The sequence below is a fragment of the Crocodylus porosus genome, unplaced genomic scaffold, assembly GCF_001723895.1.
Source record: "Crocodylus porosus isolate Cpor-Errol unplaced genomic scaffold, CroPor_comp1, whole genome shotgun sequence".
Lineage (NCBI taxonomy): Eukaryota > Metazoa > Chordata > Crocodylia > Crocodylidae > Crocodylus > Crocodylus porosus.
In genome coordinates this window covers 181,942,949-181,955,256 of record NW_017728906.1, presented here as the reverse complement: position 1 = coordinate 181,955,256, position 12,308 = coordinate 181,942,949, and the positions used below count along the sequence as shown (strand labels likewise).

Below are 12,308 nucleotides of genomic sequence, written 5' to 3'. Positions count from 1 at the left end.
GGCTCCAGGTTGTTAAATATTAATCATAATGGAAGGATAATGAATCAAAACCTAGAGGAACAGTCTGATCTAAGCTCTTTGCTTTATCTGGTTATTAATATGTGCTAGGCCTCTTCCTGAAGCAGTGTACTGACCTCATTGCATTAGTTCATCTGTGCTGGCTAAAGTATTGGAGTAGTTGAGGGTCAAGGTTCTAGCTGTTTGCTGTTTGCATGGGATAGGAAATGATATCTTGGTGCCCACTGTAAATTGTTATGGATGGTTTACCTGAGAAGTAAGCTATATCAGAAAAAAATGGCAAACCTTATTTCATTTCCATAGCAACAGAGAAAGTAGGGTTCCAGTTGTAACTGAGCACATCTACACCTGCCCCTGACTGCACATTTGGCACTGTGCAGTCATTTAGTACTCGCTTTAGCATATAGATATACCAACTAAATCACAAATCAATCTCATGTATGTCCTCATGGCATTGGAAGCTTTTTATATCTTACTTTCCTTGGGAAGTAAAATATTAGATGTAAACAAGAAGAGGACACACGTAATCAGGGAAAAATTGATGCTTCATGTTCAACAGCTTTAAGTTCTTGCATGCACTATTACATATCTTACATTAATTTTCAATATGGAATATGCCACTAAATTTGAAAACATTTTATTTTTTTAACTATGTGTATTCTAAATATCTTGGTAAATGCTCCTATAATGTGTTTTTACCCACCTCTTTATAAACTTTTAAAAAATAGATATAACTAGTAGGGCTGTGCAAAACAGCATCGTTTTGTTTCAACTTCTCTTTCACCCTTTTGCCAGGACAGTGTTTCATTTCAAGTTTTGTTTTGAAGCACTGTTCTGTTTCGTTTCGTCAAAACTATTTTGATGCTGTTTCGACATTTTGCCCATAGGCTATCATGGGTAAGCACAAAACTGCCTATAACCTTATAATTTTTTGGCAGATTTGGATAAAAACAGCAAAGATGGTAGCTCCTTCTGAGGGCATGAAGTCTGCCAGGTTTCAAGGAGTTAGGTGCAGGGTGTCAGATGTCTGACAGGTTGTGGTGTGTCAGAATTCCAATATCTATACTGATTCCATGAGTTTCTGTATCTAGGAGGTTGATGAAGTGCAGTTCATAGGCTTGGCTGTGAAAAGTGGTTTGTAAATTCAAACAAATGCTGAACCTTCTAACCTCATCACCAGAAGTCAACTTCCTACAGCCCAAAGCACACCAAATAGATCCAGGCCATGCCATGACAAGACACGCAAAGCCTGACAACAGTAGCTCCAGTATGGAGATATCTTCACAATACAATATGTATCTCCACCAGGACACCAAGTGCCTTGATGGAAATTATGTGGAGACACCAAGAAACAACTGTGCACCAGAATAAGCACACACCAAAAATCTATCAAAGACAAGAACAGAACACAACCTATCTCCAGTCTCTCAGGCCTGATCCTCAAAGGGAATTTACAAACCACTTTTCACAGATGACCCTATGAACTGCACTTCATGAACCAAGTTTTAAATATGAAGTCAAATAAACATTTGCTGTTCTTTTAATGTAAAAGGAAGTTCACTGAACTATATTGAATTGTCAGTAAAGTTTGGGGGTTTGGACCCTTTTTGCTTTTTGTTAGCATCCAGTATTTCTAGTTTACTATATTTCCATTAATACAAAATCTAATTATAATACTTGGGTGCAACTCCATGTGTTATTAGCACAGAACAATAAACTCTAGCACAAAAGACACTAGAATTTATTGCTTCCAGGTGCCAGGCTTATATGTGCAGGCAGAACTGCAGCATGTTGAGCTGGGTTGGAGCAGCCCCAGCTGGCAGGGAACTTGGGGAGGTCTCCTGTACTGAAGCACCCTTGCGCCCTAGCCAGCCCTGTCAACATCTACATGTGCATTGCTGCACACTAAAGAATGCCACTGCAGGGTAGTACTTGTATTTACAAGTACTAACCTACAGTGGTGTATATTAGTTTACTGTGACCTTACAGGGCCACATAGGGAGGGCCACTCATGCAGACACAGAGACTACTTTGGAGCCAGTTAGCTCTGCGGTAAACATCTCATGTAGACATACACCTTATGTACTGTCGATTCTGTGAACATGAAAAAAATCAATAATGATTAACTAATGAATTACAAAGTATTTCCCTGTCTAGAATTAATGTAAGATTATTAAAGCATTGTAGCAAAAAAGAAAATTCCAATTCCCAAAGTACTTTTTCTATATCCATTTATATCCACACTAAAAACGAACAAATAAATAAAAAATCTTTTGGCTCCAGACGAAGATTAGGTTATTTAATTCACATTACACAAATGTGTGTTATCTCTTGGTAGGAAGGTTTATTTCAGATTACTGGACCTACCTCAATAAATGTTTCTAATGATGATATTACCATGTGAAGCAACCTCCAGGATTTTTAATTCCAATACAGTTCCATTCATGCAAACATTCAGCAGCCAAACAACTGTATTTCCATGGAAGAGCTGGCAGTTCTTGAAGACTATTTAAAATTAGCAAATAAACAAGAGTTAAGAAATGAAGTGGGAAGTTACTGTACGAAGCCAAAGGATTCCAGGCAAAGTTAGGTTTTCAGTAGTTCCCCTAGTCTCACTTACAGTTTCACCTGCAGCTTAATGAAATGATTTTCGTAATAGGATTTTTTTATTTCCATATTGAAGTAGAGCAAGTGTAAATGGACAGTCATTTTATGGGAAATTTTTTTAAATGGTCTCTCCTGAGTATCAGGCTGACCAGATGCTTGAAGCTGAGTTTCCTACATGAATGGCAAAACAGCAGCTTATTGATGATTTAGGGTGATTGTTTTTCCATGAAAAAGCAAAAAATCTCTTGTCTACCTCCTCATTCAGACTAGGAAAAATATTTTAATGCTTGAACATTCTTGTGGGAAAGGAACATTTTCTATCCATCTCTAGTGGTAAGATATATATAAAAAAAGTTGAGATAGGGTTTTTTGTACTCTATCTGAATGGGAAGCTACATATATGCCTTCAAGGTATTTGGGGGAATCACATATTCAGTCTCTTATTAAAATAATCTTATATAATGTTGGCTGACAGGGTAATAATTATTGTTCCTCACTCTAAAGGAATCCCAAAGTAGTGGGCTTTAGTCCAATCCTATGTAATTTAAGGTAGGCTGGAAATTTAAAAAATACCTGAGGCAACTGTGTACCCAAATCCAGCCTGAAAAAAACTCCAAACATTTAAAGCCAAACCAGCTTAGGTTTTGTTCAGTGCAATCTTAGTTCTTCACTTTACTGAAATTTTGATGTGATAAAAATAGATTGTAAAAGAGAACGTATTATCATTTTAGATGTTCAGAAAGCTTTTGATAAAGTCCTAGGCCTTTAATAAAACTAAGCAATCATAATGTGAGAAGTATGAAGTTTAGTCATAGCCGAGAAAATGGCTGACAGCCAGAAAACAAATACCAATCAAGGGGAACTTTAACCATCAAATTCGTTGTCCAAATCACTTTTCCTCCACACGTGATATTTAAGCTCAAACATTTCCCCTACCTCAGTAGCTACCTCAGAGAGTGAACATTGATGAGGAGATTCAGCACACATGTGCCTCCTTTGGGAAACTGATTTAGTATGTCTTTATTCATTATGATCTCCAGAAAGATACAATCCATTTTTACAATGCAGTTATAATCCCAACTCTCTTCTATGGATGTAAAACATGACTGAGCTATTGTTGTCACACAGAATCATAGAGAACTAGGCTGAGAAGGACATCTCGTCCAACCCCCTGCCTGAGGCAGGGTCATTCCTATCTAAACTCTACATAATCAAAACACTACATAAGACTACCATCAAGCCTAACACAAGAAGGACCTAGCATCCAAACCTGCCACAGATAAAGCAGGGGTACCATAGGAGCCAGAGTCCTGCTCTTTTGAAATGTTGTCAATATATACTCAGGAGATTCTGGGTGGAGGATCCCTGCTACAGAGGAAGGCAAAACCCCCCTCAGTCCATACTAATCTGACCATGGGGTAAAATTTCTTCCTGACGTCAAAGGCTAGGGACAGACATTACCCATAAACTGGTTTAAGTGATCAGAAACTGATTTAAACCTGTAACAGAACAGATGTTCAGTACATATAAACCAGTTTGAAAACCACTAAAATTGGTTTGAGATACTACATTGGTTGAATGTAGTATCAAACTTAAGTGATTTGGGTCAAATTGTTTTATGCAATGTCTGTCCCAGACCTCTTGCTTGTTTAAGATCAGCCAGACACCCCCACATCCCAGCATGCTCTCTGGGCTGGGCGGGGCTCTCCGCTTCATAGCAGGTCTGGCCCCTCCCCTCCCCTCTGTTCTCTGGTTGCAGGTCCAGAGACTCCAGGCTGTTCCCCTCCCCAACCCTCCCCCACTCCCTGCTAAGCAGGAATTACCTCTCCCCTCTGCCTTGCTGAGGAGGTGTCTATGTATTAGCTAGCAAACCACATGCTGGCTTAGGTCCCTGCTGAATCAACAGGTAGAATCAACAGGCAATGTTCATCTGTTGTTTTCTTAATGAGGTGATAAACACTGTTATCAATTCCCTGTTGGGCTAATCAGAGCATCCTGCCGGGGTCTGGCCATGGCGCGCCTCAGCTTAGTGCTGTGAAAGGGATAGGAGGGTTGCTCTAACATCACCCCCAGCTTCTAGCCTGAGCCACTGTAGGCACGTGATTACATGTCTGGGATGTCTGTGCACTTACAAACTGGTTCAGCCTCAGCAGGTTAGACTAATCTATCTAGATTGAATCAATTCAGGCTCAGGCTTTTTGAACGTCTGTTCCTAGCCAAATATAGCAATCAGCCTTACCCCAGTGGAACGGCAAGATGCTTTAGCTAGAAACTTATGGTTTTGGTCCTAGCAGGAGCATTGGTACACCGCAGTCAATCCCTAGCCTTGGCTATAGCTAACACCCAGTGCCTTTGAGGAAAGCTTAAAAACACCCTGACACATGTAGCAGAAAGGTGGGAAATCCAAACACATTAAATTTAGAGTTTGGGTTGATTTTTTTTTTGTATAATTAGAAAGAAGTGGTATAGGATATGACTGAAATATAAAACATGACATATAATTCAAATTGGTAGAGTACTGGTGTAGATAAAAACTACCCAGGATTCATCAGAGTTTTGTAAATGTAGAGAAGACATTTTAAGCTTTATCCTTTAAGGTTAAGCCAGTCTCATTAAAAAGCCATAGGAAACCTTTTGCAAGGGTTAGACTATCACAGGTCTGTTTGCTTCTTGTTCTGAGCATCTTTTTTGTAGCCCCTGCCTAAAGTTAAGTTACTGGTCTCAGAAGCCTATTTTGGAATTATGACATTCCAATTCTGCAATTCTAACAAACACAGAGGGAGGGGGATAATAATGCCTACATTTTGGTCCTATAGTTGAACTGGGATGCTTCAGTAATCTTTAAATTTCCCTCTGTATCATTTACCAAAATAAGCATAACCTAAAGAGGAAAAATATAACACCTTTTCACCCCTTTTCCTGTTACCCATTAGCCAAAAAATTAGTTCTGTGTCTGGCAAGAACACTGTCAGGACTTGCATCAGTACTTGTTACAGGAGCAATTTGTAGGTAGAAGAAGAGAAAATTAAAAAGTGAGCAGGGAGTGGGAAGAAGAAAAAAATTCTGAACTGAAAAAATTAACGCACTTGGTTTCTGGTTTGTAGACCTCTCCCCAGTCCCCTTAAGTAAAGGAAATGACCTGTGGTGTGTTCTGCAGACAGCTCAGCAGCTGCATGCTTACAGTTTGTGCATCTGGCACATGAGTATTTGACTGTGGAGTTGTTTTGCTTCAGAACATGAAACCTGCTGCAATGTGTGATGTGTCGTATCTGTGCACTGGGAGACTTTCTACCTTGTTTTGTCAAAAGAATTGTATTTACTTATTTTATGACTGACAGTTTGGAAAATATTGATCCAACAGTTCATTGAATTTCCAACAAGGTAGATGACTGACATACAGTATAGTATTTAACCCTATAGTGATGGCTATTCTTGTGTAACATAATCACACACTTTTAAAATTTTATTTTGTTGATAAATCATGCCTCACATTTAATTTAGAATGCACCCTGCCCTAAACATGATAATTTCTCATTCCAGTCATAGCTTGGAGGCATTGAGGGTATTTTTTTCCAGAACACTTCAAGGGCAAATGCAATATCATTCAGGCATGAAAATGTTTTTCTGATTACTAAATCTCCACCTCAGAAATTCTGCAAGAGAGATGGCTGGCCTGGCAGCAGTGTGCTGCTCTGTCATGCAAGAGATCAGAACTTGGGTTCAGGCAATATCTTTTGCTCCACAGACCAGCAGATGCTAAAAGGGAATTCCTTCAGTTCCTGGTGGCCTGTGCTACTCTCTAGCTGCTTCTTAAACCAGTACTTGAAAACTGCTAGTATAGAATTCAGGAAGCAACAACTACAGTTTTGAATATAGAGAGGGTCCATGTCTCTTGGAAAATATGATTGAGGTACTAAAATAAGAAGCAATTAAGAGTGGGGAAGCCTTTTTTTATCCAGCCAGGATACTGGGGCCAGGCAGGGCAGCCATTGACAGGGCTGGGAGAGTGGGCAAGGTTTGGGGGTGCAAAAGGGGGCTAGGGGAGCAGGCAAGGGATGGGGCCTGGTGGGGGTTCTCCCGTGTCCCCTCCCCCCTCCTTTAACCCCCATCCCCTACTTACTGGCATGGAGCCCAGGTCCCTCTCTCTGCGGTGACAAGCGGGGACTGCCCAAATCTCTGAATCTTCCTCTGAATCTTTTCTGAATTGATTTGGATGCTGTGAATTGATTCTGACCTTTTTACTGGTCTCTCAATTTGATTTGGATTCAGAAATTTGGCCACCAAATCAGGCCTTACCTCTTCCAAATCAAATCAGCACCCAAAGCTTTGCACAACCCTAGTTCCTCCCTTTCCTCTCTTCTCCTGACTAGCTTAAGTGGCTTTGTGTTAAAATGGCAAATTTTGCTACATTGATGCTGTCCCCTTTACACAGTACAGAATCTTAAGGTACCAACTGTTAACCTTTAAATTATTGGTGATCTCTCATTCATTATTTTATTCCTCCTAGCCAGTTTTGATCCATGCAAACTAACTTTCATCTAGTAGAGGAGAAGAGAATGTATAATTACTGTGTCATATCTAACATGGTAAATCTCTACCCATTTAACTAGCTCATATTCCTGTGCCCCCCAGGGAATAAATAGTGAGGCAGTGTTTTAGAAGAGTGAACCCAGATATTTTAAGTTACAGGCTGCAGCTCTATCGCTGAGCCATCCTTACTGAGGACTTTCCAGTTGAGGAGTCTAAATTCTTCATTTTCATTATATTGATTAGTCACTGGGTCATTTCATTTTATAATTAGACAGAAACATGTAAAAGAAGAACTGGCATGGGAAACTTCAACAGAATCATATTCCATAGCAACATACATGAATTTGGGTTGCTTTTATCAGAACTTTATTTTTGAAGAAAACTAGAATGAAAAAATGTCCAACTAAGTCAAAGGAGTCAAAAAGAAAATGAAACAGCTTTTCAGTTGATCTGAAAAAGTTACTTAGGAATTTTCCTTCACAAACATTTTTTTCCTGTTTGTTTTTTGTGTTCCGTTCCAATTCAGAACAGGGCCAGGTTTTGAAACCTGAAACGGAATTTCTCTGTTTCATACAGTCTAATAACAAAGAAGAGTCACTTCTTTGTCTAATAATGTTTCATGTGGACTGACTTACTTGGATACATGCAAAATAAAACTGACTGTAAAAAGTATGCAGGAAGAACTTGCTGGTAGCACCATATGGAATAATTACAATGACAGCTCTCGAAGGGGTAAACCACTAAAAACTGTTTTGTATAGTCAGAGCAAGTAAATTAATACCCTAAGGATGAACAAATGCGAAGTAATTGCTAGCGTAATAATTATATCATAGGCATTGAATTCTAGCCTACCTATTCAGCTCCTATATCTTCCTATCATGCTGGTTTGCTGACAACCATTGACTTCTGTTAAGGAGAAGCTGTGAGAGTTCTTGCACTTGATTGTATTCCACACGACCAAAGTAATTCAGGTAACCAATTATGTTATAAGGACACTGTCTCTTCTTGGTCTCTGTTTTGTGGTTTTATGTTATTGACCATCCTTAATAATATGTGAATGATTGAAAGAAATGTATGGAGTGATTACTTGATTCCAGAAAGAATTTTAAGTTAACCTACATGGAGGTAACATTCTATCTAAACGTCAAATCTCTGGGATCTTTTCTCTGTGGCAAAGTGATCCAAGCTGTGTTTTTAGACAGTCCAACTCTAATATCATGACCTTGATCACAATGCTCATGTTAGCACTTTGTAATAATGCAGGATAACATATGGCTGTGTAAATCCTTACTTTTGCTGGGAAGATGCGTTTCCACATGTACGGTATTCTGTGTTGCTGGATAAAAATGAGTTTGTTTTGATTTCAGCTAGTGTAGATAGGACTTTATTATTATTAATAATGATCTTTCTAAAGTTGTAGAATGATCTTAATTAAATCTGAGAAACTGCTTATGGTTCATTAAGTACAGTTTTCCCCCTTTTAATTTAACAAGCTTTAGAAGAAGTTGTATATTAAGAGGGTATTTGATTGAAAAATTTTAAGAGTGTATGAGAGACTAATTTGGCACAAAACTGATTTTTCTTGATGCCAAGTGACTATGCAGAATATATGGCCAGTGTTAAATAGGTTTCATAGCTGGAGAACCTTTATGCACAAGATGATTCGAATGATTCACTTTCTTCATTACTGTAGGGTGATGTGAGATGAGTCTTGCTGTGTGGCATGCTGAAGCAGTCTTACGGATGCTGGTTTTAGATTGACATACTCTCTGCTGCACTTGTTTGAAATGCATCTATTTTTGATTATGCAGACTCTTAATTTTAAGTAATATGTTAAGTGCAGTGAGATGAATACAGACATTATACCTGGTTATGAGAAATCTAAATTAAAGCCCAAAGGATTAACCCTGAGCAGATAGTGTGTTGATTTATTGTTACAGTAATTATCATACAATACACTTTAACTGTAGCTTTTACAAGCAGGTTATCTGCAAAAAACACTTTCAGTAGAGCATGAACAAAACACGCTGATTCATACACAGAATTTCTACACCCCCTCCCCCTCCCATGACATTTCCCCTCCAACCCCATTTATAGTTGGCTCTTTTTTACCCTTTAGTCAGTTTGTTTTGTTAGTTGGCCAGAAGAGTCTACAACTGTTTATTTTCTCCATCAGTATGGCTGAAAAGATGCTGCCTGGTACAGAATTCAAATTGTGACTCCTAGCTACCCCCTGCTCCAAAGCTGTGATTATTCTCAGTGACTCTGAGGAGAATCTTTTTTGTTCCGCTGGAATAATACAGCTGCAAAATGATCCCCAACTCAGATTAACCATTTCCTCATTGCTATCTGCAATAAAAAACACTGAGTTATCTCCAGCTATATGTTCTTTGAAGTTACACCACTTATTAACTTGGTCTTAACTTTTTATATGGCTATGTAAGGAAAGTATTTGATTAATCTATGCAGTGAGCATGCCTGATGTTACTCAATAATTCAATAATTGCTCAGAAACTATTGAAACCTTACTAGATATGAAAAGAGAAAGTGAATTATACATACCAGTATGTGCATGTGCTGCAGTTAGTCTTAAAGTTTTGAAAAATAGGTGCCTACATTATGAATGCAAAATGCACACACAGGCACAAGCAAATTATTCCACTTCACATATATATGTGCAATGCAGTCAATTGTACATGTAGAAATTATTTTCATTTAAATACTGCTGGGAAGAAAGACACTTAGAATAGCAGAAAAAGTAAAAAGTCACTTAAATTCTGCCTACTCCTTTGTACCTGTATGATAATTTAGACATCTCTCTAAAGACCTTATTGACTTTGATCATATAGTCATTTCATTTTTAGCCGGACACCAAGAAATCTCACTTCAGAGAGGAAGATGCATGGCGGTGGTCTTAAACTTTAGCATAATAGGTTTCAATTGGATACCAGAAAAACATTTTCACTGTTAGAATGGTGAGATGGTAGAATAGAATACCTAGGGAATCTCCTTCATTGGAGATATCCAAGAAGCTTGATAAGCTTTGGTCTGGAATGGCTCAGAAGTAGCAATGCCTGGAGTAGGATGTAAAAAGCAGTAGTTGATACACCCCTCTCTTCCCTCTCCAGCACACAAGATACTTAAGGGTCATGCCAAATGGAAATTAGAGGGTCCAGATGGAAATGAGAGAGGATCTTAGTAAGCAACAGGAGAATTAAGAAGATCTCCATGACCAGTTTAGTTATGAAACAAGATTAAAGGAGCTAGGACAAGTTTATGGACAGGATAGAAGGACAGAAATGGGAGGTGTGGCTCTCCATTTAAGGTGTGTGTTAAGAGGTATGATTTTGCCTAACCAAATTGCAGTGATGAGAGAAGGGATTTTCCATGATTCCAAATGTTGCTGGTTGCCATATGGGGCTGTTTTCTGCTCTTCTTTTGCTACTGGTGTCAGGGGGTTTTCTTTTGCCTTCCTCAGATGCATTGAGTGCTGATTTTGGACACGGCTGGGTCTTTTGACTAGGTTGTACTGATGTTCTGGCTGGGATTTAGGAAACAGACGTTCCTGGCTAGAAGGCTTGTCTCCTTTGTTCAGGGTCAGATGGATCACCACATTTAGGATTTGGAAGGAATTGGTATGGACTGTGAGGGTCAGACTGATATGGACTGTGAGTGGTTTTGCCTTCTTCTGTCATGGTCCTCTTCTTTTCCTTTCTCAGGGGTATTTAACAAACTACTCCTTGTCTTTTTAGTGGCAGAACATTGTGAGTGCCCTCATTCCCCTGCTTCACCTGTCGCAAGTTAGGATGTTTTGATATTTTCAAGTGCTGTATTGGTAGTTGTGAGAAAGGGCTATTGGTATAGTCCTAAGACTAGCTAGACAAACACTAGTATAGGATGGTTTGAATAAGGATGATTCTTTCCTAAGCAGGAGGTTGGAATCAATTACCTCCTGAGACCCCTTTCAGCCCTACTTTTCTGTGATTCAAATCTTTTCTTGGACACAGTGTGACCCTGAATATAATATGCATCTTGTTTTTGAAAGGCAGAATAAAGAAGGAAAAACAAAAATTTTCAAAGTTATGGTGCCCTAGAGTAGAGACAGAGCCTACTCTTTGTGTGAGGATCCAGAGGTGGGGAACCAAGCTCACGGTCTCGGTCACGGTTGGTCGGTCAAGTGGTGGCAATTTGGAAATGGGCAGGTTGGGATTAGCGGCGGTCGAGTCTGAGTGGTATGCACATTTATGGTTCCAAATTAATGATTTATTGCACTTACGCTTTGATGGTGTAGGTAGAATCTTCAGTTACAGTAACAGAACAAATGCGAACAACAAATGAAGGGGTCTGTTGGCCCACGAGGTTCACCGACAGGGCAAGCCTGTCGGATAAGTCCCAGGGCTGGTCAACAGCTCATAAATGGGAGTAAACAAACAACAAAATGAAAACTGTAACTCGCTGCACACGGTAAGTCGCATGACGCCAGTCCCGTAGGACAACGATGAGAAGCGGTGATGTCGGAAGCTGAAGTCAAAACCAGGTGAGTCGAGCTGAGGTTGCAAGCAAAGTCCAATGGATGATCCAGAATCGTAGTCGGTAGTCAGTGCCAAGGTAAGTTGGAAGCCAGGTAAGTAGATGCAAAGCCGTAATACACAACACGAGCAACACGAAATGCCAAGCGAAGGAGGAAATCGATAGGCCCTAAAGCCTGACTGGACGACAGTCCCTGGAGCACCAGCCTCTGTCTCCAGCTAACGCGATCTCCCCCCGAGGGAGGGGTTCACCGAACTTTTATCTGAATTTAGTGGCCAATCAGAACGCTCTTCGCAGAGAGATTTCTAGTCAGATTACCACATGTCAGGTTCTGACTGAGCATGCTCTCTGTCAAAAGCTGACACAGTCTGAGCATGCGTCTGTGGGGAAAGTAGGTCAACAATGATTGACAGGTCCGCAGGTCACCCAGGGGGCAAGGGATGGGTGAGCCTTGGAACTTTCCACTCACAGAGTCAAACCACGCATGTCAGTTTCAACTCTTTTGTGCTGGCAGCACATACCTAAAAGTTTGCTGTGACACTCTTCAACTAACATACCCTCCGGAGAAGTCAGATACTTAGTTTCATGTCAGAAACTACTATTAAATATCTTTTCTGGCATCT

The 12,308-nt window shown here is 39.7% G+C and overlaps 1 protein-coding gene across 2 annotated transcripts in view; it reads left to right on the top strand.

The window, feature by feature from the left end:
- Positions 1-7,863: 7,863 nt before the first annotated feature.
- The window catches only part of CNTN5 (contactin 5), a 983,906-nt gene continuing 979,461 nt past the window's right edge, over positions 7,864-12,308 (top strand). For both annotated transcript variants that reach the window (XM_019530289.1, XM_019530292.1), the window contains exon 1: positions 7,864-8,126. The gene's annotated coding sequence lies outside the window, so the exon portion shown is untranslated. The remainder of the gene's footprint in view (positions 8,127-12,308) is intronic.